The 27,255-nt window shown below is 43.7% G+C and overlaps 1 long non-coding RNA gene across 1 annotated transcript in view; it reads right to left on the bottom strand.

The window, feature by feature from the left end:
• Positions 1-24,700: 24,700 nt before the first annotated feature.
• Positions 24,701-27,255, bottom strand: part of LOC119469488 — a 4,585-nt gene continuing 2,030 nt past the window's right edge. Inside the window, exon 3 of the long non-coding RNA XR_005198314.1 lies at positions 24,701-26,429. This is a non-coding gene — a long non-coding RNA (uncharacterized LOC119469488). The remainder of the gene's footprint in view (positions 26,430-27,255) is intronic.

Below are 27,255 nucleotides of genomic sequence, written 5' to 3'. Positions count from 1 at the left end.
AAAGAGATAATATGCAGTAGATATAAAAGACTTTGCCAGGCTTTCTTGAAAGGTGGAAGAGATGGGCAAAGGAGTGGATATGCAGATTACATACATGAAAGTGTATATGACCTTGAATATCTGTTATCAATCATTATGGCGGCCTTCTCTAATCACCATCATGCCAGGGGCTGGAGGATTACAAAAGTAGTATAAAACTTGTTCTAAATCAAGATGTGTTTTTTTTCCTTCTCTACAATGCTGGGGCGTCATGAATACTCAATTATCTGAAATCTTGTTTGTTTGAACCTTTTTCAGTATTTGCTTACCAAAAGATTTTTGTTTTCTCCTTATATATTAACCTGAAAATTTATCCTTTAAACGTTAATTGGTTCTGCTAAAACCTATTTTGTCCTTAAGTTATATTAGAATGATCATCTAAAAACAGGAATGCATGGGGAAATCGTGCAGGGAGCAGAGACTTATAAAAAGGTACACATAGAAGTGAGGTAAACTATGTTTTGTCTGCTAGAAGCCAGAATATGGAAAATATATATAAAATGTTGTTTCTTTTAATCTAAAAAGGATCATCATATGTTGTAATAAATGTGGCAGACAAAAACTCAATGTGTAGGAAAATGTTCACGCCTGCCCCTGTAAATTCACTGTGAGCCACTTTCCCACTGGAACATGGTGCTCAGGCACGCTGGGCCACAACCCCACATCAAGGCGTTCCTTTATTCCCCTGCCTGGAAAATTCTTCCTCAGGCTCTTGGCTAGGCTATTTCCTTATCCTTCAAGGCTCAGTTCAGATCTTCACCACCCAGAGAAGATCTCTGAATGCCCACCCAGTACATTATCCTTCCCCAAAGTACACCCAGTTTTTGTTCAGTTATTAAGGAGAAGCTGGTGCCAGCCCAAGTGCTAAGGGTGGACACTGTTTGGCTTAGACCAATCTTTACATCCTTGGCCACAGTCATTGGTTCAGGGATGGGCATGTGACCTGGGCAGCCCAATCAGGGTACTCTCAGGACTGTGGTTTAGAATGTGTGGCTATGAGGGTATTTCTCTGCCCCTTTCTACCACCCCTTTCCTTCCACTCTCTCCATCTTCTTCTTCCTCCAGGCACTGTTGTGAGAGGTGATGAGGCCCAGAACCATTACAACAACCTTACTAGCATCCTAAAAAGGAAATGACACATGGAGGTGGATAGAACTTAAAAAATTAAGTTGGAGCCTAGGGCTGAAGTCATTCTTCAGACCCATCCTACTTCTGGATTTAAGTTATGCCAGCCATACATTTCCTCACCACTTACGCCAGCTTGAATTGGGGTTTCTGTTACATGCTACCCAAAGCAAGTAACCTTCTTAGAAAGGTCTTCCATGACCTTATTACCTAAAGCCCCTCCTGGTTCACTCTCTGTTGTTATCCACTGATTTCCTTCACAACATGTACCACACTCTTATACTACAACATATAGCTGCTGATCTTGGGGTGTGTGTGTGGACTTCCTTTCTTTGAATTGTCTGACTCAGAGGGCAGTGACTGTTTTTCTTCTTTCTAGTGCATTATAGATGCTCAATCAATATTTGTTGAATGGCTGAATGAAAAAACTTACGGGGAAAGATTTTCTCTAATGCAGAGTTTCTCAGGCTTGGCACTGTTGACATTTTAGGCTGGAAAGTCATCATGTGGGCTGTCCTGCACCTTGAATATTTAACTGCATCCCTGGCCACAACCCACTAGATGCCAGAAGCAGTGTCCTGCTCTTCCTTCCGCCTCCATCTCACCCCTGTCCCAATTGCAGCAACCGAAAATGTCTCCAGACATTGCCGAATGTCCCCAGTGGACAAAATTTTATCGAGGTTGAGAGCAGTAACTTTGATTTAAGCCTAATACAAAAAGGGCAGAGTCTCAGAATGTGTTTGATTTCGAAACCACAGAGGCTAAGAGATGGGAGAACGGTAACCCAGGTCTGAATGAGTCGGACAACTCCAACCTGTAGATTCCGTACAAGAGGAGGGACATATCTCTCATTTGGCTATAAGATATGCATGCTGTTGTACAAATGTGCACTGCCTATTCCAGAAAGATAATCTTGAACTGTGGTTGAAAGTATTTTTGTGATTATCAATTATTTCCTTCAGAAAGGCACATATAAGTACACATAATTCACTGTTTTCCTTTGCCTTGGCTTCTTTTTTTTCTCTCTGAGACGGAGTCTTACTCTGTCACTCAGGCTGGAGTGCAGTAGCGCAATCTTGGCTCACAGGAACCCCATCTCCCAAGTTCAAGCGATTTTCCTGCCTCAGCCTCCTGAGTAGCTGGGATTACAGGTGTGAGCCACTGCCCCCAGCCACCTTGGCTTATTATGAAATAATAATTAGAACACCTACATAGTGACTGAAAATTATTCTTACTTACATTCATGGTTACCTTAGCCATTCTATGGTAGTAGAAAAGAGAAAGCAAGTTAATATTTAGGTAACCAGGATCATTGTTGCCCTACAAAATATTCTGATTTTCCACCCTGAAAACTAAATTTATGTACCAAAAATAGATTCCTCTTTTCTTCTTTTCTTCTTTCCTTTGTTTCCTCAGGCACATGTGAAAAGAGGGAAAGGAAGGAAGAGTTAATATGCTGTTTCTTTTCTATTCCAAATTATGATGAGGTCAATTGAAAGTCCTGTACGTACAGATGAGTCATTTCAGTACACGCTCTTTGGGTTTGCTGTGTTGAAAAATCACACCTTCGTTTTGGTGGGAAAATAACTACAAGTTGTTGGTATATTTTTCTGCGGGTCAGAGAGATTCTTAAACCAGGATGTGTCTGAACTCTTGAGACATTTTATTACAGATGCCCTTATTGGGTAGCGCGTTAAGCTCTTGGAACCATCAGTGCATTCAGTTCCCCTAAACTAATTAATAATGCACTGGGGAGGGTGGGAATGGTAGAATAAAAAACATTTTTGGTATCTGTTTCTATTGAACAAGTCAGACTCTTCTTACCTCATTGATCCCAAGTGAAATGAAATTCCTTCTTACAGACACTTTTGGAAGAGCTGATTACATCTTGGCAAGGATGTATATAACATCCTTGGGGACTTGTCTAGTGGTGGATGACCAGAATAATGTGGAAACGAGAGACATAAAGCCATACAAATTAAAGTTGCTTTATTTAATTCCTTGACATCAATGGGGAAACAGCAAAAAGGGAATTCCTTGCCTATTCTGAACAATGAGGCACTCAAACTATTCTACATACCTTTCAGCTGCTTTCCACCCAGCAAACATGAGGTTAAAATATATTGAGAGGAAGGAGGCACTGGAGAAGGTATTTATAACTGAGACTTCCTAAAAAAGATCCAGTTACTCTTAGAAAGCTAATATTGCTGACCAGTAACACTCAAACCAGCTTTTTAAATTCTGAAATGTAAGTTACAATTCTGTTTTTCCCAAGGAAGTGTGTAATGTGTTACTTTGATTAAAGAAGCACACTCTCCATAAATATGTTAGTCCACCTTATTTCCTGCTTACAAAGGCTCTCTTAGTCTTTCATCATTTAACAACTCTTTTTATATTTTGACAATAAAAATTTTTTCCCCTCTCTCTCTGAAAAGAGGAAACAGGGTCAGCCCAAGACAAAAAGGCAGCAGAGTGTCTTGAGCTCCTTGTCGCTGCCATGTCTCCAGCCTGTCTCCCCCAGGCCAGGCAGATACCCCAGTGGCTGCTGCCTCCCAACTCCCAAAGCTCCTTTCGCCTGGGTTCTGCTGTGCCATCCATGCTTACCCATCTCTCTGTGCCCAGTGCCCTGCATCGAGCCAGGTGTGTAGGCGGCCCTCACGCTGTTTGCTGCTGTTAAATGCTGGCACCCCACCCCACCCCACCCCACCCCACCCCACCCCACCCGACCCAACCCAACTCTTTTGTGGTTCCTCCGACTGCCAGCACTGCCACCTCATCAGACAAGTGCTCCCAATCATTCCCAGACTTATGAAAAAACCAAGTCACATATATTTAAGTGTCCACTCCCAGAATGGAGATATTTTTATTAAGTTCCACCTAAATAACTTCCATAGTTGGTCGTATTAAAGGCTGAAGAGGAAGATATCCAAGGAGCGTGTGGCTCTGTAGGACTCTCCCTTACATTACTATCATGGTCACACTAGGTGCATAAGAATCTTTGTGGTTCCCTTCCAACAGCTTCCCACTGCCACCGCCCCCCCATGCCCTGGCCACGCTCTGTTCTTCTTGGGAAGAAAGGGGAGTACTGCTCCACTGTCTGCTGAGTTATTCAAACTTTAGGGCTTGTTTACTGATTACCCCAGGGGCTGTGAGCTCCCGAAGACCACTCTTTTTCTTTTTATTTGTAGGCCTGTGTTGAATGAACCTTTCCTTTTCTCCTTTCCTTTTCCTTTGTTTCTTCCTGCCTTCCTCCCTTTCTCTCTTCATCATTTATTAATTATTCACTGTTGGTTGTGTCTCCTAAATGCCCCAGAATGCAAATCCCTGACCTGCCTCTGCCAAGGTTCTTAATCCATACATGCATGTTCCCTTCCTATCTGATTTCTATTTGGCCTGCCATGGCTAAGAGGCCTAACCAGCAACAGGGAGCCAGGCCTTCTAACATCGTCAGCTGCAAGCAAGTAAAAAGAAGTGTCCTTCCCTGTCTGCTGGAACAAACAACAAAACATTCTTCCTTTCCCCCACCTGGGTCCTGCACTGGCCTTTCTGGGCTTTCCAACTTGGGGGACAACTCTTAGGAGGAGGAAATCCACTCTAGACTATTGCCTTTGGTGGCAGAGATGAATAAAAAAGGTTTTTCTTCTCCTCTGGTGTAATGGGAGCTCAACCCTTACTACTGTTACCTATAGCATGTCCTTGAGGATCACATTTGTCTTTGAACAGCCTCAGAACTCTTCCCTGGGGGGAAAGTACCCCATGTCTGTTGTTGTGTGTTAGGAGATGTGAGGGTGCTTGGCAAGGATGGCGAGTGGGGACTGTAACTTTAGGAACCCTGGGCTGTTACCAAAGTGGGACAGGAGAATAGTGTCTGGAGGCAAGGAACCTAAGCCCGATTTTTGCTGACTTCCTAGAACTAAATCAAAAGGAAAACCCCAACTTTCCACACCTATGTAACAAAAGCTCTGGAGGCTATTCACTTTGTAAACGCCCCCTCCTTTCCCTGCATGGCAGATGGAAAAATGAAAGTATCTCTGATTGGTTGCTTTCCACAACCAATCGGATGTTTGCATGGGAGTGGACCACTGTAACTTTGCTTCAGCCTCTGACTGGAGACCACTATTTTATTTGCATGGGGTGTACACCAAGTGGTCAATGGGAAACCTCTAGAGGATATTTAAGTCCCAGAAAATTCTGGAACTGGGGTCTTGAGACCTGGTGCTCAGGCCCATTCCCACCTGTGGAGTGTACTTTTATTTTCAATAGATCTCTGCTTTTGTTGCTTCGTTCTTTCCTTGCTTTGTTTGCACTTTGTTCAAGATGCTGAGAACCTGGACACCCTCTACCAGTAACAAAAGGAGGAATCCAAGGACCTTATTGGCTTTTATCAATAGCAATGGTTCTCCATGATATTAATTAGGATCAAATAAAACCAACGTGGCCAAACCTTTATGCTTTTCAATGTCATTATAGATTATGACATTGAAAATTTCAACTTGAAATTTTTTATTCTAGCAAGTCACCTTCACACTTTCCTCATACAGACTGGTCTGGATGAACTGCTACAATGTGGCAGCCCTTTGCTTTCTGCGGGCAATACCATGACGAGCAGCCTACCTTCCTGCCTTCAGGAAACTGAAAGGGAACCAAGTCTCAGAACTGCAGCAAGGATGAGTGCCTGGCCAGTTGTGCTGTGGATTTGTTGTTATAGTGATAGTCACAAGACAATACTCTGGACTCTGTGTCTGGAGTCAGGCAGAGCTAGGTCTTGGCATCTGCAACCTCTCTTGGGCAAACTACCTAACTCCTCTGAAATCTTACCAGTAAGATATGGGTGAGAAATTCTACCTCTACCGGTGTGATGACTCACACCTGTAATCCTAGCACTTTGGGAGGCCAAGGGGGGTGGATCACCTGAGATCAGGAGTTCGAGACCAGCCTGACCAACATGGAGAAACCCTATCTCTACTAAAAATACAAAATTAGCCGAACATGGTGGTGCATGCCTCTAATCCTAGCCACTTGGGAGGCTGAGGCAGGAGAATCACTTGAACCCAGGAGGCGGAGGTTGCAGTGAGCCAAGATTGGGCTATTGCACTCCAGCCTGGGCAACAAGAGCAAAACTCCATCTCAAACAACAACAGCAACAACAACAAAAATTAACCAGGCGTGGTGGCAGGCACCTGTAATCCCAGCTACTGGGGAGGCTGAGGCAGGAGAATCACTTTAACCTTGGAGGTGGAGGTTGCAGTGAGCTGAGATCACATCACTGCACTCCAGCCTGGGTGACAAGAGTAAGATGGAGTCTCCATCTAAAAAAAAAAAAAAAGAAAGAAAGAAAGAAGGAGAAAGAAATTCTACTTCATCGTGGTATTGTGGGGACAAATTAATAAAAGAATATCACCTAAGTCAGATGTCTACCATAAAAAGGGCACACAATAGATGACAGCAATGGTTGTTATTGCTTTGATTACTAATGCTTGTTTACCTAAGACACTTCCAAGTCACTTCATTCCCTTTATAACCCTCTCCCAGGATTATGAGAAAGAACAGCAAAACTGTTTTCTTAGTCTCATCTTTCATATGGTGCTGTTCACATTGCATGGCTGCTTACATAATGGGTAGTCCACAAATTTCAAAAAAACTACATATATCTATGAGAATGTGAATATCTTTGCAGATGATTCTAAATCAGAAAATCAGGTTTTAGAGGGGAGGTCGAAACACCTCCATTCCACTGTGAAAAATTCATGAGAATATTCCAAATACCACAGATTTAAAATCTATCACTGTCCTGGAAAGGTTAACTTTCTTTTCTTTACCTTTATTTCTATGACATTGTTCTTTTGGCTCTGTTTCCAGTGTTATTTTATAACACATTATATTTCTGTTCAGTGGATTGCTATAGTGATGTTGGTACATGTTCTAAAGGGATATTATAGCATCATGCACCAAATGGACTAGTCATGCACCTTTGTTCAGCACTGGAAATTTCCCAAGTCTATTCATTCATCCATTCATGCAACAAATATTTGTAGAATTCCTCCCATGAAAAGCCGTCATGTGAAAGCGTTACAGTTACTGTTTGCCTGCCTGCTCAGGCAAGAGACCTGAAGATGTATCATGCAGGAGATGACAAGGAGCTGTAGGGGAAGCCGAGGGCTTAAGGACCAGAGAGGGCTATGTTCAAATCTCACCTCTCTCACTGTAACTGTGTGACTCTGGGAAAAAGCTTAAGCTCTCTGAACTTCATCATTTTCATATTCAAAACGTGGATGTGCCATCGTTCATTCAAGAACCGTGTCAACTTTGTGCTACGTACCTTTCCCTGTCGTTCATTTATGCCCTCTTGTTAAATTCTCACCACAGTTCTCTAAGGCATCTAGACAGTAGTTCCTCAACAGATGCTTCCTTTTATTGACCCCGTACTTTAAATGAACATATTAATTCAACAAACTTTGAGTGCCTGCTATGGGCCATACCCTGAGCCAGGAGACACGTGGCTTTAAGAAAAAAAGGGTTTAGCCGGGCGCGGTGGCTCACGCCTGTAATCCCAGCACTTTGGGAGGCCGAGGCAGGTGGATCACGAGGTCAAGAGATCGAGACCATCCTGGTCAACATGGTGAAACCCCGTCTCTACTAAAAATACAAAAAATTAGCTGGGCATGGTGGCGCGTGCCTGTAGTCCCAACTACTCAGGAGGCTGAGGCAGGAGAATTGCATGAACCCAGGAGGCAGAGGTTGCGGTGAGCTGAGATCGCACCATTGCACTCCAGCCTGGGTAACAAGAGCGAAACTCTGTCTCAAAAAAAAAAAAGAAAAGAAAAAGAAAAAAAGAGTTTAAAACTGTGCCTCAAGCTTCTCAGTCTGGTTGAGGACATACCTATAAGCATGATTAGCTAATGGAATCGTCGTAATGACAGCTCTGTGCACAGAAAATTTTTGGACACAGTCCATGTAGCTCACCTGGGCCAAGGGTGTGGCAAAGAGGAATAAGGTGGGTGACACCGGAGCTGAAGTGAGTAGGATGGAGGAGAAGTACCCCGTTTCTCTGCCGAGTATGTAAATGCGGAAGAAAGGAACATGACCTGTGCAGAGCAGGTTAGCGGTTCTGACGGGTCAAAATAAAGAAAGAACAATGATGAAAAAGGTGAGCTCAGCTCAGAGAGGCACATACTAAAGATGTGTTTCCAGATTGTCTCTGAGTACTAAAAGATGGTTAAGTGTTCCAAGGACCTTTTTGCAGTACCAATGGCTCCCCAGGAATTTAATCATGACAAAATAAAAACAATATGGCCACATCTTAATGTTCTTAAATATGTTCTTACAAATTACATAATGAAAACGCCTATTGACTTGTAGTTTTTTTCTAACTAGTCACTTCTTCCTCAGACAGAATAATCTGGATGAGCCTAATTCCTCTGGCTAGGACTTTTAAAAGCATGTTGGCATTTGGGCTGGTTCCTGTAGCTGGTTGGCGCAACCTTCTAATAATACTGAGATGCTGCTTTGTGTCCCTAACTGCTCCTGGAAGAAAGTGACCCACAGTCCCCAACTTGGGCCACTCACCGTACCACTGACTAAAACCCAATGGCCACCCCAAGCAGGACCAGGGATGAGATTTGACCGACTGCAGACCCAGAACCACCACAGCTAGAAAAGCAGAATAACCATGAAAAAGAAATTCCTGCCACAACATTTGTAGGCTGAGATTACACCCAAGTACGTTTCAGACTAGAGAAGTCAAAGCATAAATAAATTGTAGAAAGGAACATGCTAATGCAGAGAGTGGGACTCCTAGAAATGTGAATTTATTCTCTTTGCCACCCAGGGGAGCCAGAGACTCATGAAAATCTTATACAAGCTGTCAAAGTTATGAGCCAGGGCAGGCAAAGACAGTATATTAGTTTGGACTTTTGCAGTTGCAGGCAACACAAAAATCAACCAACTACGGAAAGAAAACAAAACAAAAATGGGAATTTGCTGATCCACATAATTTGGCATTTTGGGGAGCATCTGGTTTAGGCTTAGCCATATCCAGGAGCTTAAGTGACATCCTCAGGACTTGCCCTGTCTCTCTCTGCCCATCTCTCAGCTAAACTCTGCTGTGTGTTGCTTCCCTTCTTAGATGGGCCTTCGTCATGTAGGGGCAAAGGCAGACCTTGCAGCCCCAGGGTAACATAATTCTTACTGTAAGAAAGTCAGGAAGAGACCAGGCATGGTGGCTTACACCTGTAATCCAGTACTTTGGGAGGCCAAGGTGGGCACATCGCTTGAGGTCAGGAGTTCAAGACCAGCCTGGCCAACATGGTGAAACCCCATCTCTACTAAAAACACAAAAATTAGCTGGGCATGTGGTGCATGCCTGTAGTCCCAGCTACTCGGGAGGCTGAGGCAGGAGAATCACTTGAACCCAGGAGGCAAAGGTTGCAGTGAGCCGAGATCATGCCACTGCACTCCAGCCTGGGAAACACAGGGAGGTTCCATCTCAAAAACAGAAAAAGAAAAAGGAAAAAAAAAGAAAGGAAGAAAAGAGCCAGTGAGTGTGACCTGGTACCTGTGGCAGAAGTCACTGTGCAGAGTTACCTGCCCAAGCTGGTGGTGAGGATGATGGAGACGCAAACCACCAGGTCCCAGCAATACTGCAGAATGGGCAGGGATGGTGCCTCACAGACATGCCACACAGACAAAAATAAATAAATAAATAAAGCCCATGACAGCTGAGGGGACGAGGGGTTTTCATTTACTGAGCACCTCGGCACAGTGCTGGGCATCATGCATGTCTTATGTCATCTCCCAAGGTTCCTCTTAGATCAGTACCTTCTATCATCATCCCCATCCTGCAAATGAAAGTAAGGCTCAGTTAAGATTAAATAACTTCCCTAAGGACAACCAGTAAGTGGTAGAGCCAGGTATTAATGACCAAAGCCCTGCCTGATCAAACGGGGAGGAAAACTGAAGGGGAAGGGGCACTGGCCTCAGCAGACTGGAAGGCCAGAGGTGGTGGGTGAGGACGCAGGCAATGTGAAAAAATAGAACAAAGTGCTTTAAATTATTTCTTCCTTTTCTTCAGCAGAGCCTAAGCCACAAAATCTCTGACAAGTAAGCCCCAGAGAATGGGGTATAATTTTTGTTCTATTAGAAGCGCAAGTTAGTATCTGGTGCTGGACAATTTGTGGGTATGGGTAGAGGTGAGGCTTCAGGATTCTAGGTGGGACAGTCCTCATGTCTGATCTCATACAGAGCAAATCACTAACCTGCCGCTGGGAAAGGGGCCTTGGAGGGGTCTGAAAGCTGCCTTAGGTGGTAAGTCCTGTCCTAAGACGCCCTGGTATCCCCTGGGGCCTTCACCCTTCAGTTGCTCAACCTTCCTGCTAATTGAGACCAAGCTGCTAAATACTGCCGGAGGGCTGTGCTAAGACCAGTAGAGGGGGAGCATCCCACAGAGATGAATCTGGACGCCAGCTGGGGCAGAGAAGGTGACTGACCCACAGAGATGAATCTGGAGGCCAGCTGGGGCAGAGAAGGTGACTGACTGGGCGAAATGAGGATTAACTGCATTTAGAGTGTGTTTGACTATAAACTGTGAACTAGAGTTCTCTGGAAAGGGTTTGTAATAAGAAAAGTTGGCATTTCATTTCTCCTTGAATTGAGGACAGTGTTCAGGAGTACACCAGGCAGTGGAAATTGAGATCATATCCAGAGCCGATGTGACCTGCAGGCAGAAGAAAGCTGAACCCAGAGGAACCCAGGCCTCACTCTTGGAAATGTAATCCGTCTGTGAGTTGACTCTAGTTACTCTAGGACACGGCTCAAGCCCAGCAGTAAGTGGTTGTATGTTATTTGCATTTCTAAGCTTTCCTTTTCTTTTACCTAAGACTTTTAAAAGACCGTATTTATTTTGTTTTAGCCGTGCTGCAAAGAGAAAAGTGGGGGCAGGTTTTTTGTGAGCCGTGTTAGGGTTGATGGTATCTGGAAGGTGCCAAACGCCTCCAGGTCCTGTCCTGCCACAGCCATCTCCTCAAGTTTCTACAGAAAACAAGGTTAGGCGAAGGAACTCTACTTCCGGGAGGTTTTTGCCTCAAACTCCAAGGTAGAAAAATCTGGTGTGGTGGCAGAGGGCTAGCAGACCAGAGAGGCCTCCTGGGCTTCTCCCCGCTGGATCCACCCAGATCACTAACTTGCCGCAGAGTGATCCACACTCTGGTATTCATTTCTTCAACAAGCATTCACTGAGTGTCTACTAAGTGCCAGGCGCTGTTCTAAGCACTGAGTATTTTACAGTAAATAGCAGACAAAACCTTTGCCTTTATGAAGCTTACTGATTGATAGAGTTTGGAGATTTGTCCCCTCCAAATCTCATGTTGAAATTTGATCCCAGTGTTGGAGGTGGGGCCTGGTGGGAGGTGATTGGGTCATGGGGTAGATCCTTCGTGAAGGGCTTGGTGCCATCTCCGAGGTAATAAGTGAGGTCTCCGAGAGAGTGGATTGTTAAATAAAGAATATGGCAGCCTCCCCTCTCTTGCTTCTTTCCTCTCTACATATGATGCTTCCCTTCCCCTTCTGCCATGACTGGAAGCCGCCTGAGGCCCTTATCAGAAACATGCTAGCACCATGCTTCTTGTACAGCCTTCAGGTCTGTAAGCCAAATAAACCTCTTTTCTTTATAAATTACCCAGCCTCAGGTATTTCTCTGTAACGACACAAATTGACCAAGATACTAATGTTCTGATAGAGGGGGATGGACAACAAAACATAAAAATAGCTTGTGCTAAGCACCATGAAGAACTAAAGCAGAGTAAGGCGGCACGTGGTACAGGGAATAATAGTGTGTGCGTGCGTGTGTGTGTGTGTGTGTGCGCACTCCTAATTTAAAGGAGGTGGTAACCAATGAGCAGAAGCCTGGAAAGAGTGAGGGAGTGATGTGCAGATCACCTAGGGAAAGGGAAACACATGCAGAAGCCTTGGGTAGAAGCCTAGTTGGCATGTTCTTCGAATAGCAAGAAGGCCGGTGTGCCCTGAATGGAGAGGCAAAGGCAAGTGTAATTAGGAGAGGGGGTCAGAGAGGGTAAGTGGGGTCATCTAAGACCATCTAAGGCCTTGTAAGACACAGTAAGACAGTAAGATCTTTTTTTTGAGACAGAGTCTCACTCTGTTGCCAGGCTGGAGTGCAGCGGCGTGATCTTGGCTCACTGCAGCCTCTGTCTTCTGGGTTCAAGTGATTCTCATGCCTCAGCCTTTTTGTAGTTTTACTAGAGACGGCGTTTCACCACGTTGGCCAGGATGGTCTCAAACTCCTGACCTCATGATTTGCCCACCTCTCGGGCTCCCAAAATGCTGGGATTACCGGCGTGAGCCACCACACCTGGCTCAAGACACAGTAAGATCTTTTATTTGCCTCTGAGCAAAATGTAAAGCCATTGGAAAGTTTTGAGCAGAGGAACAATGTGATATTCATGATTCTTCAAGGCACACTCTGGTTACTGCATGAAGTCTAGAGCAGTGCTGCCCAACAGAAATATAACGTAAGCCACAAGTGCAAGTTGTATGTGTCATTTTAATAGTTCCTAGTAGCCACATGAAGAAGTAAAAAGAAATGGATGAAAATAATTTTAATATATTTGACTTAACATAATACATCTAAATTAACAGTTTAATATGTAATCAATATAAAATTATTATTGAGATTATATATATATATTTTTAGATGGAGTATTGCTTTGTCGTCCAGGCTACAGTGCAGTGGCACAATCTCAGCTCAATGCTACCTCCACCTCCTGGGTTCAAGCAATTCTCCTGTCTCACTCTCTTGAGTAGTTGGGACTACAGATGCCCACCACCACCATTCCCAGCTAATTTTTGTATTTTTAGTAGAGACGGAATTTCATCATGATGGCCACGCTGGTCTCGAATTCCTGACCTCAGGTGATCCAGCTACCTCAGCCTCCCAAAGTGCTGGGATTACAGGCGTGGGCTACCACGCCCAACCTATATATTTTTTAAATATACAAAATCTTTGGAATCTGGTGTGCATGCTACTCTTACAGCACATCTCAATTCAGAATCATCACATTTCAAGTGTTTAAATCCCCAACTCGGCTGCTTACCACGTGCTACTATAGTATAGCTTCACACTTACAGGGGGCTGGTGGACACGGGGTCCCCAGGAAAGATGCCCTTCAATGGTCTGATGACAGATAATGGTGAGGCCAAGGGAAAAAGCACTCCAAGGGTGAACAATGCATTAAAAAATAGCTTCTCCTAAGGCCTAGGGTACAACTTGCTGACCCTCACCCCTGCTCCCTGCAGGAAGATAGAAGAACCCTATTGGGAACAGCTCTGGTCATACCTATGACAGCCATACTGGAATAAAAGAATCTGAAAGAAGACCTCAGAGGGCTTAGACCTGCCATCCATCCTCATCACGCTCCACCACTCTGGAGGCTCCACCGCCCCTTCATACCCCCATACCCTATTATCATGTAGACCTTGACCTTTCTTAGCAGCACTCTTCCACATGGTGTCCTTTGGGGAGAGGGGAGGGGAGGAAGCCCTATTTTTCCTTGGAGGCCATAATTTCCTCATTTCTGTTCTTGGCTTTGTAAAACAACTAAATTTGAGAAGTCAACAACTAAATCTGTTACATGAGAATGCCTTATGTAACAAACTGCAACCTACTTTAGTACTTAATCTAACTGAAAGCCTAATTTAAGAGTATACTCTTGTAAAGAATTGCTGAGTCTCAGCAAGTCACAGCAGCTGAACGTCAGCCAATCGCAGGTGGCAAATGGACTCAAATAAGGCAAAAGGCCAGCTGTAGCCAATTAAGCAGCCTCTCTGCCTCACTTCCCGTTTTCTGCCCATGAATGCTGCCTGACCACGTTGCAGGCCAGGGTTCTTAGAACCTGTCTGGCTCTGAAGACTATCCGATTGGAGAATTGTTCTTTGCTAAAGGAAACTTAGTTAAATTTAACTTGTCTAAGGTTTTTCCTATTGACAGCTTGTTAACCCCAGTGCATTGGATGATCAAGCGGAGTCCCACCAACTTTCTGTTGCTCTCCAGAGGAAAGGTTAGAGAATTCCAGGTGCCCATTCTAGGGCCACATTATAATTTTCATGAACCCTTTCCTCCATTGAAAAAAAAATACGTATGTTTACTATTGGCCTGGAAAATAGATGTCTATACCAATATATTTAAAAACTTTAGGCTGGGCGCAGTGGTTCACGCCTGTAATCTCAGCACTTTGAGAGGCTTAGGTGGGTGGATCACCTGAGGTCAGGAGTTCAAGACCAGTCTGGCCAACATGGCAAAACCCTGCCACTACTAAAAATACAAAAGGCCAGGCAGCAGAGGTTGCAGTGAGCCAAGATCAGGCCATTGTACTCCAGCTTGGGTGACAGAGTGAGACTCCATCTCAAAAAAAAATGTTTTTTTATTCAATATGAATTGTTTTTATTTTATTTTTATTTTTTTTCTTGGAGACAAAGTTTCGCTTTTGTCCTCCAGGCTGGAGTGCACTGGTGCGATCTCAGCTCACAGCAATCTCTGCTTCCTGGGTTCAAGTGATTCTCCTGCCTCAGCCTCCCAAGCAGCTGGTATTACAGGCATGCGCCACCACACCTGGCTAATTTTGTATTTTTAGTAGAGACGGGTTTTCTCCAAGTTGGTCAGGCTGCTCTCAAACTTTCAACCTCAGGTGACCAACCCACCTCAGCCTCCCAAAGTGCTGGGATTACAGATGTGAGCCACCGCACCTGGCCTTTTTTCTGATTTTAAAAGAACATATTGTCAGGAGTCCCTAAAAGTATTACGAATCCTAGACACTGTGCCTGCCATGCCTGATAGAGAAGTCGGCCCTGCCCCTTCACAGAATTGCCCTCCCCATCCTTTCTGTGCTGCTTCCACCTTCCCAAATCAGTAAGGTGGGCATTTGAGCCCCTTGAGGCCTTTATAAACATCTCTTAGATGTGGCTCCAGAGGCCTCTAAGGTGGATCAAAACAAGGCATTCATTGTTATACTTGGGATTCATTGTTATACTTGGGGTCCCACTCCGAAATAGGCTGAGAGGTCATCAACAAACCATTTCGATGCCCACCTAAGTTTTCCTGACAGGTTTATATAGAGAGCATTGGTATGAACCCAGCCCAGGTAATAAAATGCTGGTATATAAAATAACTCAAACTTTGTGTCACATACATTTTAACTTTATGGACTCCTGTTTTTTCTCACAGAAAAATTAAAGTGGAAGAGACATACAAATGATGCATTTTCCATTTTCCTCTATTCTAGGCAGTCTGGCCAGAGAGTCTCAGGTGCCTGGTAGTCTAGATTCTTGATTCAGTGGCCCAGCGTGAATCAAGAATATCCGCCACTTCAATTGATGTAACTCCCTCAAGCCCAGGCGTGGTGGCTCATGCCTGTAATCCCAGGACTTTGGGAGGCTAAGGCTGGTGGATCATTTGAACTCAGGAGTTCCAGACCTGCCAGGGCAACATGGCGAAACCCCCAGTTTCTACAAAAAAAATACAAAAGTTAGCCGGGCATGGTGGCACATGCCTGTAGTCCTAGTCATTTGGTGGTTGGGGGGCAAGGGGGAAGGGGAGGTTTGCTTGAGCCTGGGGAGTTCAGGCTGCAGTAAGCTGAGATCACACCACTGCACTCCAGCCTGGGTGACAGAGCCAGATCCTGTCTCAAAACATATGTATATACAACTCCTACCATTCACTTACACTTTCGTTCTCCTTCCAGGCACATTGTGGGGTAGCACTTCCCCTTTAAATTTGTGCATGGCTATATAATGTCCTTTGGTCAACAGAATGTGACTAGCAACATTCTAGTTACCTCTTGGTGAAAGTCTTTAAGGCAGTGTGCAATTTATTATGTTCTCTTTACCTGCCTTGGGTCCACCACGTTGCAGATGGTGAAGGCGGAGGCCTGTGTCTCTGAGAAGCTGAGGTCCTGACTGCCTGAGATGAACGTGTCCTGTGAGCAAAAAATAAGCCTCTTTTTCAAAGATTTACTTGACAAGGAAGCATAACCTAGCCCAAAACACTTCCATAGTTGAATTTCTTCATTTCCAGGTCCCTTTTGTGTCTCACTTTCTAAAGTTCTTGGGGTCAACATAAAGGACAAGAATGCAACAGCTGTTTATTCATACACGGTCCTGTGCTTGTGGTGACCTTTTCTATGAAAGGGTGTAACACCCTCTTGCTACTGAACTCACATGTGGTCATGAAACTTACTTTGGCCAATGAAATGAGAGCAAAAATGATGTGTGATTGGCTGTGTTTTCCTCCTCCCCCATAGCAACTTTTAAAGTCTCAGGAAGAGGCTGTTCTGTCATCCTGGGTGCTAGAGTCAAGGTGACATGAGCAGAACTGCACCTGGCCCCTGATGGTGATGTAGGGTAAGAGAGAAACACATCCTTATTACGTAAGCCTCTGAAAGTATGGAGGTCATTTGGCACAACAACCTGATAATGTAACACAACCTCAGACCCACAAAATTTAGGAAACCCAAGTAAATCACAGAACCGAATATCCCTGTGATCAACATTCTCACAGAAGGGGGGCCTGCTGGCCTGATTGGTTAGGTTTAAGACCTTTCTGGGCCTGTGCTCCGCTACTTGTCCTAAAGATCAGGACTAGCACGTGACATGTCCGGTTTGACTTCCGGCCTCCACAGAGCCTTGCTCCGAGGCAGTGCATCATTCCTGTGGATCAACTGCCTGGTAGGTGGACTCGCGATGCGTGCAAACCCGGCCGTGCCAGATTTGGAAGGGAAGGAATAAAGAGCAAAAGACTTCACTCAAGCCTCCTGCCCTCCACTGTATTTATTCAGCTTAACTATTCATCTGGCAATGGGGCCTTTCTAGTTATTGATCAAGCAGTATTTGGCTACTGTTCCTTGGCTGTGTGACTTTTAGGAATAAATTCCCAGAGGGAAGGTTGAATGAGTCCTCTGATTATCCCAAACCCAAGTGCAAACCTGGACTCCTTTAACTATACACAGTCTGTGGCCCATGTCCTTATCAATCGGTTTCCCAAACAAAAGCAGCATTCCAAACAGACAGCGTGTATATTCACCCATATTATTGTTACCAAGTAGCCCTTAGCAGTAATTTAATGTTGTCCTGAGGGAGAAGCAAACAGGGAACAAAATAAAGAATAAGTGATCACTTAAGACCCTTTAGAGATGTATTTGAAATTACTCTTTTTTTTTTAAGCTAAAAAAAAAGAGGCTATGTTTTGGGGATTAATTGGAGGGATCCTGAGAAATGAAGTTATAGAACACAGCAGAGTCAAGACACAGCCACCCAGCCGCCTCCCCATCAGGCAGTCACATGGTGAGCAAGTGAATATGGCTGTCCCATTTGGACTCATACACCTAATTATCAGCACATTAATACATCGTTGCCTACGTAGCTCTGCTATCAGCAATACAATTTAAACAACAGGCGGAAAGTTGTGGAGGACCACAATATAACAGTATTTTTAAATGACTGTATTTTCTAAAAGTACTTCACAGTCAGATAATTCTCATAAGAAAAAGCACTGAGCCTTGAATGCCCAAACTGAATAGAATTTTCAGAAACAGGAATTGTGACTGTTTAAAGTATATTCCTATTGGTTTTTTTTTTTCTTTTTCTCTCTCTCTCCCTCTCTGATTCAAAGCCTGCAGGAATAACTGGGTTTTTGGCTTGTTTGGGGAAAGACTTTCACATTTACAAATTAATAAGCCAGTCCCAGCTGAGATGGTAATATGCAAATACTTCATTTAATAAACAAACCCATGTCTGGATTTTTAAAATAACCCTAGACTATGGATTGGACTGTCATTCATTTGTGCTCTAAGGCATCAATCCGTGACTGACTGAAGAGGAAACCTAACTGAGCACACGTATCAAGACTGTTCAAATGAAGGAAAAAAATTCACTTGACTTTTAAACTGCAGTTATTCAGATAAGCCAGTCAAAACGCCGACTTCTGCAATCTGTCATGACTAAGAAAATGACGGGAACACAAAACCACTTTAAAAAACGATTTCTAAGGGCCAGGCAAGGTGGCTCTTGTCTCTCATCCCAGCACTTTGGGAGGCCAAGGCGGGTGGATTACGTGAGATCAGGAGTTTAAAACCATCCTGGCCAACATGGTGAAACCCCATTTCTATTAAAAATACAAAATTTAGCTGGGCGTGGTGGTGCATATCTGTAATCCCAGCTACTCGGGAGGCTGAAGCTGGAGAATCACTTGAACACGGGAAGCGGAGGTTAGTGAGCCGAGACTGAGCCTTTGCACTCCAGCCTGGGCAACAGAGTGAGACTCCATCTCAAACAAACAAACAAACAAACTAAAATCCCCAAAAAACCACAACCTATTTCGGATGGGATATAAGTGAATTCGGCAGGTATTTCAGCACTATAAGTACCTGAACTTCTTTGTGTCAGGTACTGTGCAGATGCAATGACAACTGGACAGGGTATCACAACAGAATTGTCATAGAATACGATTGATACCATGAATGTGATAGAAATATGGACGAAGTGTGTGCACCCTGGGTTGGGGGTGGCGGTGGAGACAAGACAATCTATTGAGATATGGGAAGATGAGAGAGACGGGAAGAAAAAATATAAAAACATGCCTTAATGCTTTTTATCTCATCCTTTAATTTGTTCTATCTTTGTGTATTTTAGATATACATGATTGGTACTACGTGTGGTAGTGGCACACGTGCAATTCATAACTAGAAACAGGCAGATATGCTGCAGATATGGTGCACAGCCACCTGTGTAGGGAGCTCTGATAAAAGTGAACAGAAACAGGGACACTGTCATTTGACCTGAGGTGTGGAGGACTCAGGATGATTTTCCTGAATAAGCAGTATTCCACCTGACTCTTACAGGAGGCCCTGTCATTTCTTCAGGCAGAATAATCGTCAGGGGGTGGGCATACTAGTTAGAAGGAAAACACTGCAGCCGGGCGTGGTGGCTCACGCCTGTAACCCCAGCACGCTGGGAGGCCGTATCTTCTCTTCTATTGCCACTGCCCGGCTTTAGTTTCTCCCTGCTGTCAATTGGTGCCCCAAGGTCCTTCAGTGAATCATGGCAGCTTCCCTGAGCACACATATCACATACATCTGAAAATTTGGGGTTTCCTGCTTTCTTCTCTTTTAACTCATGTCTCTCCCAAAGCAGGTGTCAATGTACATAGCAGAGAAATGGAAACAGGACTTGCCTACTCTGGAGAGCCAAAGAACATGACAATTTAATTCAAGCAAGATAATTTCAACATCCCTTTGACTTCATGCTAGTAAAATGCTATTTCTGAAAATTATATTTTCATTTGTGTGAGACGATTATGTCACAGCTATTTTATTGTTATTGTGGTTGGGAAATCATGAAGAAAATACATTTCTTAGGGAAAAAAGACATAAAGCATGTTTTGGTCATAGCTTCTTCAATTAAAATAAATGATGTATGTATTTCTACGCCTAATATTCCTCTTGTAGATGAATAGAAGTCCTCAGGGCCCTGTGGGCTCCTTTCCAATGGATCTGGTTAGCTGTACCCCTCTTTTCCTTGCTGGGACTTGGGTGCTCCCCAAGGCCAGTGCCCCACCGCTGGGCTTGCTACTGGCCTCTCCAGATAGCTTTTCTGCCTTCTCACCCCATCTTTGTGTGCTGGCAATACTGATCCTGACATGATGAACTGTGGCCACACTGGTCTACCTGCTATCCTGCAAATACCGCTTGCTTCACTGACTTCATGTCTTCTTCATTTTCCCCCTTTTATATTTCTACTAGTTTGGAGTCTTCCCTCATTTCATGACCTCTATTCAAATCCCACCTTCTCCCTGAAACCATCCTGTCATCCACACCAAAGTCTTCCTTCACCAAGCACACTCTGAACTGTTCATCTGGACCTCTCCTGTAACTGCCTTGTTCAGTAATTATTTGTGTGGTTACTTGGTAAGTGGTAAAGAGCTGTACAAAAGTAAGATGACATTATTTGTGGTTTTATGTTTTCAGAGATGTTGTGAGTGCCTGAAAGGCAGAAGCTGGATTCGCAGCCTTGTTCCATTCCCTAGCATCTAGCACAGCGCCTTTTCAAGCAGAAGATGAGGTGTTTTAGTTTGGAAGTGTAGAGCAAGGGCAGGATTTTGGCAGTGCAGTGCACGGGAACCTAAGGCTGATTCATGCTGACTTCCTAGAACTAAATCAAAAGGAAAACCCCCACTTTCCACACCTAAGTAATAAAAGGACCTGAGGCTACTCCTTTTGCAAACCTCCACTCCCTTTTCTGTGTGGCAGATGGAAAATTGAAAGTATCAATGATTGGTTGCTTTCCAAAAAGCAACTGCCAGTCAAGTCTTCATTTGCATGGAAGTATAACTTTGTACCTTCACTTTAGCCTCAGACTGGTTGCTTTCCACAACCAATCAGACATTTGCATACAGTATAACTTTTGTAATTTCACTTAACACTCTGATTGTCGACCACTACTTCATTTGCCTGGGGTGTACACTAAGTGGCCAATGGGAACCTTTAGAGGGTATCTAAACCCCAGAAAATTCTGGAACCAGGCTCTTGAGCCCCTATGCCCAGGCCACTCCCACTCTGTGGAGTGTACTTTCCTTTTCAATAAATTTCTGCTTTTGTTGCATCATTCTTTCCTTGCTTTGTGCGTTTTGCCCAATTCTTTGTTCAAAACATCAAGAACCTGGACACCTTCAACCAGTAACCACCACCAATACAAAGCTCTCCTCAATTCTGGGACCTTCTCCCCCTTCAATGAAACATGAGCAGAAACGACTTGTGACACTTTCACTGGGAGCACTGGATTGCTGGTGCTTGGCTCTCCAGCATACCCCTCCCTGGCAAGGATTGTAGAGGACTTGAATTGAGATGTGGCCAGCCTAGAGCACTAACAATGAGGAACAGCTGGGCTGGAGGGTTGCCCACGCCGCAGCAGGCTTGGCATGACTTGGCATGACTAAGAAAGCCTTTGTTATGTTAAAGCCACTGAAAATGTTGGGTTGTTTGTTACCATGGCATAACCTTGCCCATCTGACACTTATTATTTTAAATTTCTAATGATTGAGGGTAACAGGTGACTTTGAGTCCAAGTTGGCTTCTTGGAAATTTGGCACCTCAAATATAGGAGATCTAAAACTGAACAAGGAGTGACCAAGTGCAGTGGGTAAGAAAAAGGGTTTTGGAGTCAGGTTGATCAGGATTTTAGTACTGGCTTCCATGATATAGAAATTATGTGTCCTAAGCTAGCAGTTTTCAAACTTTGTGGTCTCAGAACCCCTCTACATTCTGAAAAATCATTGAGGACTCCAAAGAGCATTCGTTAATGTGGGTTATATTTGTGAATATTTACTGTATTAGAATTAAAACAGAAATTTAAACGTATGCATTAATTCATTTTAAATGAACAATAAGCCTATCACACATTAATGTTATGTTTTTATGAAAAATATATTTCCCAAACAAAAAAATTCATGCGAAGAGTATCATTGTTTTACATTTTTGCAGATTCCCGTCATGTCTGGCTTAATAGAAGACAGGTAGATTCTCATATTTGTTTCTTCATTTTATTTATTTTGGATAAAGTAAAGGAAGAAAATGCAGCCTCACACAGATATGTAGTTGAAAAAGAGTCATTTGGAAAATACTGTTTCATCAAAGTATGCAGATCTTCCAAGGGTTGAGACATTTCGTTATACAATATTTTTAAATCACATCTGTGAACACCACCATTGATCTCATTAAAAAGTCTTTAAGGATGGGGAAGCTGTTAAACTCAAGACAGCACATGCAAGTTTTCCAAAATCTAATTTCACCTGGAAGGTTGATTAGTATTACTGTAAACAAATCATATCAGCTGTTTTCCTTAAAGTGGCAGGCTCCTTTTATTTTTAAGAAAATGCCGAGCCTCTAAACCTGAATAACCTGAATAGGTTTATCCATTTTTTTAATCAATTAAACATGGCGTTACATGAAAAATGCAGCTAGTTCAGCTTGTAACTCAAGCAATCTCACAAGCCCTTTTTCTTGAGACATCATGCTTTAATATGTAGACGTGCTTTTATGCTTACCCCTCAACTTATTATACAAAATGTTATAAAGATGTGTACTCAAGGGTATAATTTAATAAACTTAGTAATTTTTACTGCTTCATCAAGGACTTCGTAAGTGAACTTGGCTTATTTTGTTTGTTTTCCCACTGCAAGCACAGTCTGGTGCCCTACCATATGGCAGTAGGCAGCACGTTTATCCATGATTGCTTTTGCACCATTGGTGGAAATGCACACGCAGTAAAAGCAAGTAATGTGTTAGTACTGCTGTAAAAGTAGTTTCGACCTTGCAGACCTGGACACCCTGAGTGTCAGGGATGCCTAAGAGAATCACTCTCCTTAGGCAAGCTGCTTAATCTCCCTAAAGTAAGAATGACAGTCATAAAGCTGTGTGGAAAATTAAATATTATTCAACATGAAATAAAGTATGTATAGCACTTACTATAGTGCATGGTATAGAACAAGCATTTCTATACCATGCATCTATTCATTACTATGAATAGTACTGAATGCATCTATTACTATGCATCTATTCCTATTGTGAGGTCATTGCTATCACTTACACTAATGATAATCTTTCCTTTTTCTCCACAAACTCACTCCTCTGGCAGATCTCAGTTTTAGTTAATTGCCTCATCTGTCTCCTCTGTGGCCTCTTTGCCCCAGCCAGTATTGACTCACTTGCAAGAACAATTGATCTGACTTCTGCTGTGCCCTCACAGCAGTCCCTTCCCTTCTATTCCTGTTGCTACTACCTCCGTTAAATAACAGGGTTTCCATTAAAAGCACTTCTGGCTGTTGGTATTTGACCTGCCTGAGACTCAGTTTACTAATCTTGTAAAGTGGGAATAATAGTCCTGTCATAGGTTTTTCTTTTTTTGGTGTGGGGTTAACTGAAACAATATATTTGAAAGTAACTGGCAGAGTGCCTAGCTACTGCACGTGTTCAGTACATGTTAGTTTTCCTTCCTTTCTCCTTTTCTCGTAATTTTTTTCAGCCAGTTGTTTTTCTTTCCTTCCCCTCTCCAATCCATCCACAACATTACCATTGAATTAAACTTCTCACAGCACCGATCAATCATGAAATCAGTGCCAACTCACAGGAACGGAGTGTTCACCATGTGAATGCATCATAATTGAAATACTCATTATTTTTCTGATGGGGTTGCAGAATTAGGACACCAGGTAGGCCTTAGGAGCTGAGCCTTGTAGTGGAGGTTTTGGTCATCACCTGCTGAAACAACCTTCCATCTCTTCACTGCTCATTGCTCCACTCAAGGGAAGGCCATTCTTCTAGCGTGGCGCCCGAATCCCCGCTCTGTGTGGTCCTAACCAGCCTCTCCACAGTGTTACTTCTTGTGCTGGTCAAACTGAACAGCTCCTCAGTCTCTGAACTCTTGGTCTTCCATGGCATTTTTTGGCTGTCCCCTCTGCTAGAAATGCCTTCTCCCCTTCTCTCTTGGCAACTTCGCCATCTTAGTGAGGGCCCCATGCAGCCCCGCTGATGAATGTGCTTTCCTTCTCCCTGCTATTGTTCATATGCTTCTTAGGGGATTTCCACGTTCTGGGTGGGTTTATGGCTATTTCTGTATGTCTCAGCCCTCCGAACTAGACTGTGATCTCCCCCAGGAAAATGCATTTTCTCCAGCCTTAGCCATATGAGGGTCTCACACATGCAGTTACTCCATGATACATTTGTCACAAATACACACAAACTTTGTTGAGCTTATTAAGCAGGATCCTACATCTGAAAGCAGTTGTTGTAAAATGAACAACTACTTATTAGCAACAGCACCAAAAACACCAACACATTTTGTGTAGGCTGCTGAACAGTCATGCCCCACGCCTTCTGTTCTTGGTAAAAGTCAAATGCAGACACTTCCTGTCATGCCTGCTATGAGTGATTCCTGATCTTTACTGAGAACAGGAGGATACGTGATTCTAGAAAGGAGAGCAAAACAGCCAAGTAGATCATCTATTTCTGATTACAAGTTTCTAGGATAGCTCATTCTTGTAGACAGTCTTTATATTACTCTGTGTCTTCAGAAAAGAACAGAAAATCAAATGTCAATGGTTTCAGATTTCTGGGCGTTCCTTGAGGGTTTGCTGAGATGGTAACCTGTTATATTTCCTGGATTGTGGTTCAGGATTGTTAGGCTATGATAATCCCTTTGTGAAGCCTCTTTGAATAAAAATTTTGGTTGAAAGTTGGGTTTGACAGAAAGTTGGCCTATAATTTTTTTTTTTTCCCAGACAGAGTTTTACTCTGTTGCTTTGTGATCTCAGCATGCTGAAACCTCTACTTCCCCAGTTCAAGCGATTCTCCTGCCTCAGCCTCCTGATTAGCTGGGATGATAAGTGTGCACCAGCGTTCCTGGCTAATTTTTATAGTTTTAGTGGAGATGGACTTCCACCAGGCTGGTCTCAAACTCCTGACCTCAAGTGATTCGCCCGCCTCGGCCTCCCAAAGTGTTGGGATTACAGGTGTAAGCCGTTGCACCCAGCCTTGCTTATAATGTTTGAATAGCTTTGGAAGCAATGAGAGACAAGCTCCTCAAGGGCATTAAAAAAACCACTGTACGTCATCAAAGTATTCTTCCCGAGCACCTGCAGTGGGCTGTGGCCCGTGTCCTCTCCAAGTGATGCAAGTTTTGCTCCCTCTCTTCTCTTCCTGTCTCGCTCTTCTCCACAGGGAATACAGATTGTCTTCCTTCCCAAAAGACTAAAGCATAAGGTGCAAGTGATGAGTCATTCTCCTGTAACCCCTCAGTGTCCACTGATTGTCGGGTGTGGGAATGGTTAGCAGTTGCTTAAGGTACTGTAGCATAGGTCTGATACTATAAAGTCCTGGAGACCCTGCTTTAGACATTCTATTTCACTGTTAGACCTTAAGATCTAATTTTAGGTTCGGAAAATAGTCCTCAAGACCACTTTTAATTCATAAAGCTGCTGTTTTCTGCAGAAAGAGAACGGTCCTCCTGAAATGTGTCAACTGCTAATCCACTTTAGGCCTGACACTGAGTGAGAGAGCCCAGAGAGTGGGAAGAGTTGGAATACGCCCTCTGGGCTTTGCTAGTACAGAAGCAGGGTGTCCGGGAGGCCCCTTCCAAGTCACAGGAGAGAGGGAGCAGGCTGGAGGGAGCAGAGTGAGGTGGTGTTCCACCTTGCCGCCCCTCCCCCAACCTGCTACACTGCTGTTGTCTGATTTGCTCATTCTTGCTGTGCCTGGGTTGGGGCGCCTGTCCTTTCTTAGCTCTGGAACCTGCTATTTCTCCTTTAAGATCCTGTGCAACAGCAGCTTTTCTTACAGATTCCAAAGGCGCTGAGAGATTTTGTTTTTCCCTGTGTTCCAAAGTGTTCTCATCTACGCATGACATAGCATTTATCACAAAGTAGCAAAGTCAGTTATGAGCCTTATTGTCTAACTCCACTGTGAATTCTTGGGCCCAGGACCACGTTCTATGCTCTTTAATATCTGCCCCAAAGCCTAGCAAAGGGCATATCAGCTAGAAGTGCTCCCCATCATTTGAACAAATGAATGGGGTTCAGCCTTTTGGGCCGCAAGTATAGTTGTAAGATCAGAAACCATCTGTCTAGAACTTGTTCGTTAGATTATTTTCGTTCTCAATGGTTTTCGTATGTCTTTAGGTTCTCCTTCAGTATTTAGAAAATTCTCTTTAAAATTACGTCTGTTTTAACCAGGTTGCAGCAGTGCCTTCCCCAATAAAAGATTGCTCCTTGCTTCTTCCCCTGTCCCCAACAAGTTCCAGAGGCCAGCATGGAGGTGACGGCTGGGATTATGTTGAGTGAATCCCAAGAACATGGCCTGCTTGTTTTCATATCATAATCTTAGAGTTCTGGGATTTTTTTTTTCTACTTAGAATTGTTCCTTTACAGTTGATGTTACAGGCAAGCAGTGCCTATCACATGTCTGTTAGTATCCTCACGAGTATATTGCTCTAGGAAACTCTCTCAACGAGTGATTCGGAGACAGAGCTCCAAGCAAGTCCATCTATCATATGACTTGAGTAAGCGAAAGGCAATTCTTTTTAAAATGTGAGTTATGGAGCTTTGTAATGTGCCATTTGTCTATGTCTACTGTGGAAAGGAAGGACACCAGGGCAAGTTTATTACTTAAACGGTGTGTTCTCCGTTGTCTTCAGGGCTTAATTTTCCACACCTTGTTCTGGAACATAGTAATACTCTTAACATGATGAATTTCCATGAAAACATTGATTAAGCACCAAGAGTTGCTTACCTACACAGAGTAGGCATTTGTCCTTGCTGATTACCCTTCTGTGTCTAATTAAACACAGTTTGGTTAAATGTTTACTACCCCACATGTGCAAGGAATATTTTCTTGGAAGAAAGCGAAACAGCTCTGGAAATTGGAAACAATCTAGAACTCTCAACTAGGCAGGTAAGCTTTAGAATTTCCCCAAGGATAAGAGCAATGAAGTCAGTCAGCTGTAGATTTCAAGAGCTGCACTAAGAAATGAAATGGAAGGATCCCTACATTTCTTTTTCCTCCTATCAAAATAATACTGACACAGAACCACAAACCGTGGGCAAATGGAACAAAATGGAACTATTTGCATTCATGCTAAATGGATAACACATGAAATATTTAGTTCCAGGTTTTAAGAAGTCAATATAAACCACCCAGAGAAAACCCATTGTCTCCAGGCTTCCTTTACAAACAATAGCAGCAGGTATTATACACGGCAGACAATACTGTCCTAACGCATTAGAGCCTAAGTTGCCTAAAGACATTCAAGTTAAGACGGCTTAGGGCCGGGCGCGGTGGCTCACGCCTGTAATCCCAGCACTTTGGGAGGCCGAGGCGGGTGGATCACGAGGTCAAGAGATAGAGACCATCCTGGTCAACATGGTGAAACCCCGTCTCTACTAAAAACTACAAAAAATTAGCTGGGCATGGTGGCGCGTGCCTGTAATCCCAGCTGAGGCAGAAGAATTGCCTGAACCCAGGAGGCGGAGGTTGCGGTGAGCCG

The sequence above is a fragment of the Cebus imitator genome, unplaced genomic scaffold (assembly GCF_001604975.1).
Source record: "Cebus imitator isolate Cc_AM_T3 unplaced genomic scaffold, Cebus_imitator-1.0 Scaffold678, whole genome shotgun sequence".
Taxonomy (NCBI): Eukaryota; Metazoa; Chordata; class Mammalia; order Primates; family Cebidae; genus Cebus; species Cebus imitator.
The sequence above is the reverse complement of the archived record's forward strand: the minus strand, read 5'-3'. Positions and strand labels throughout refer to the sequence as shown.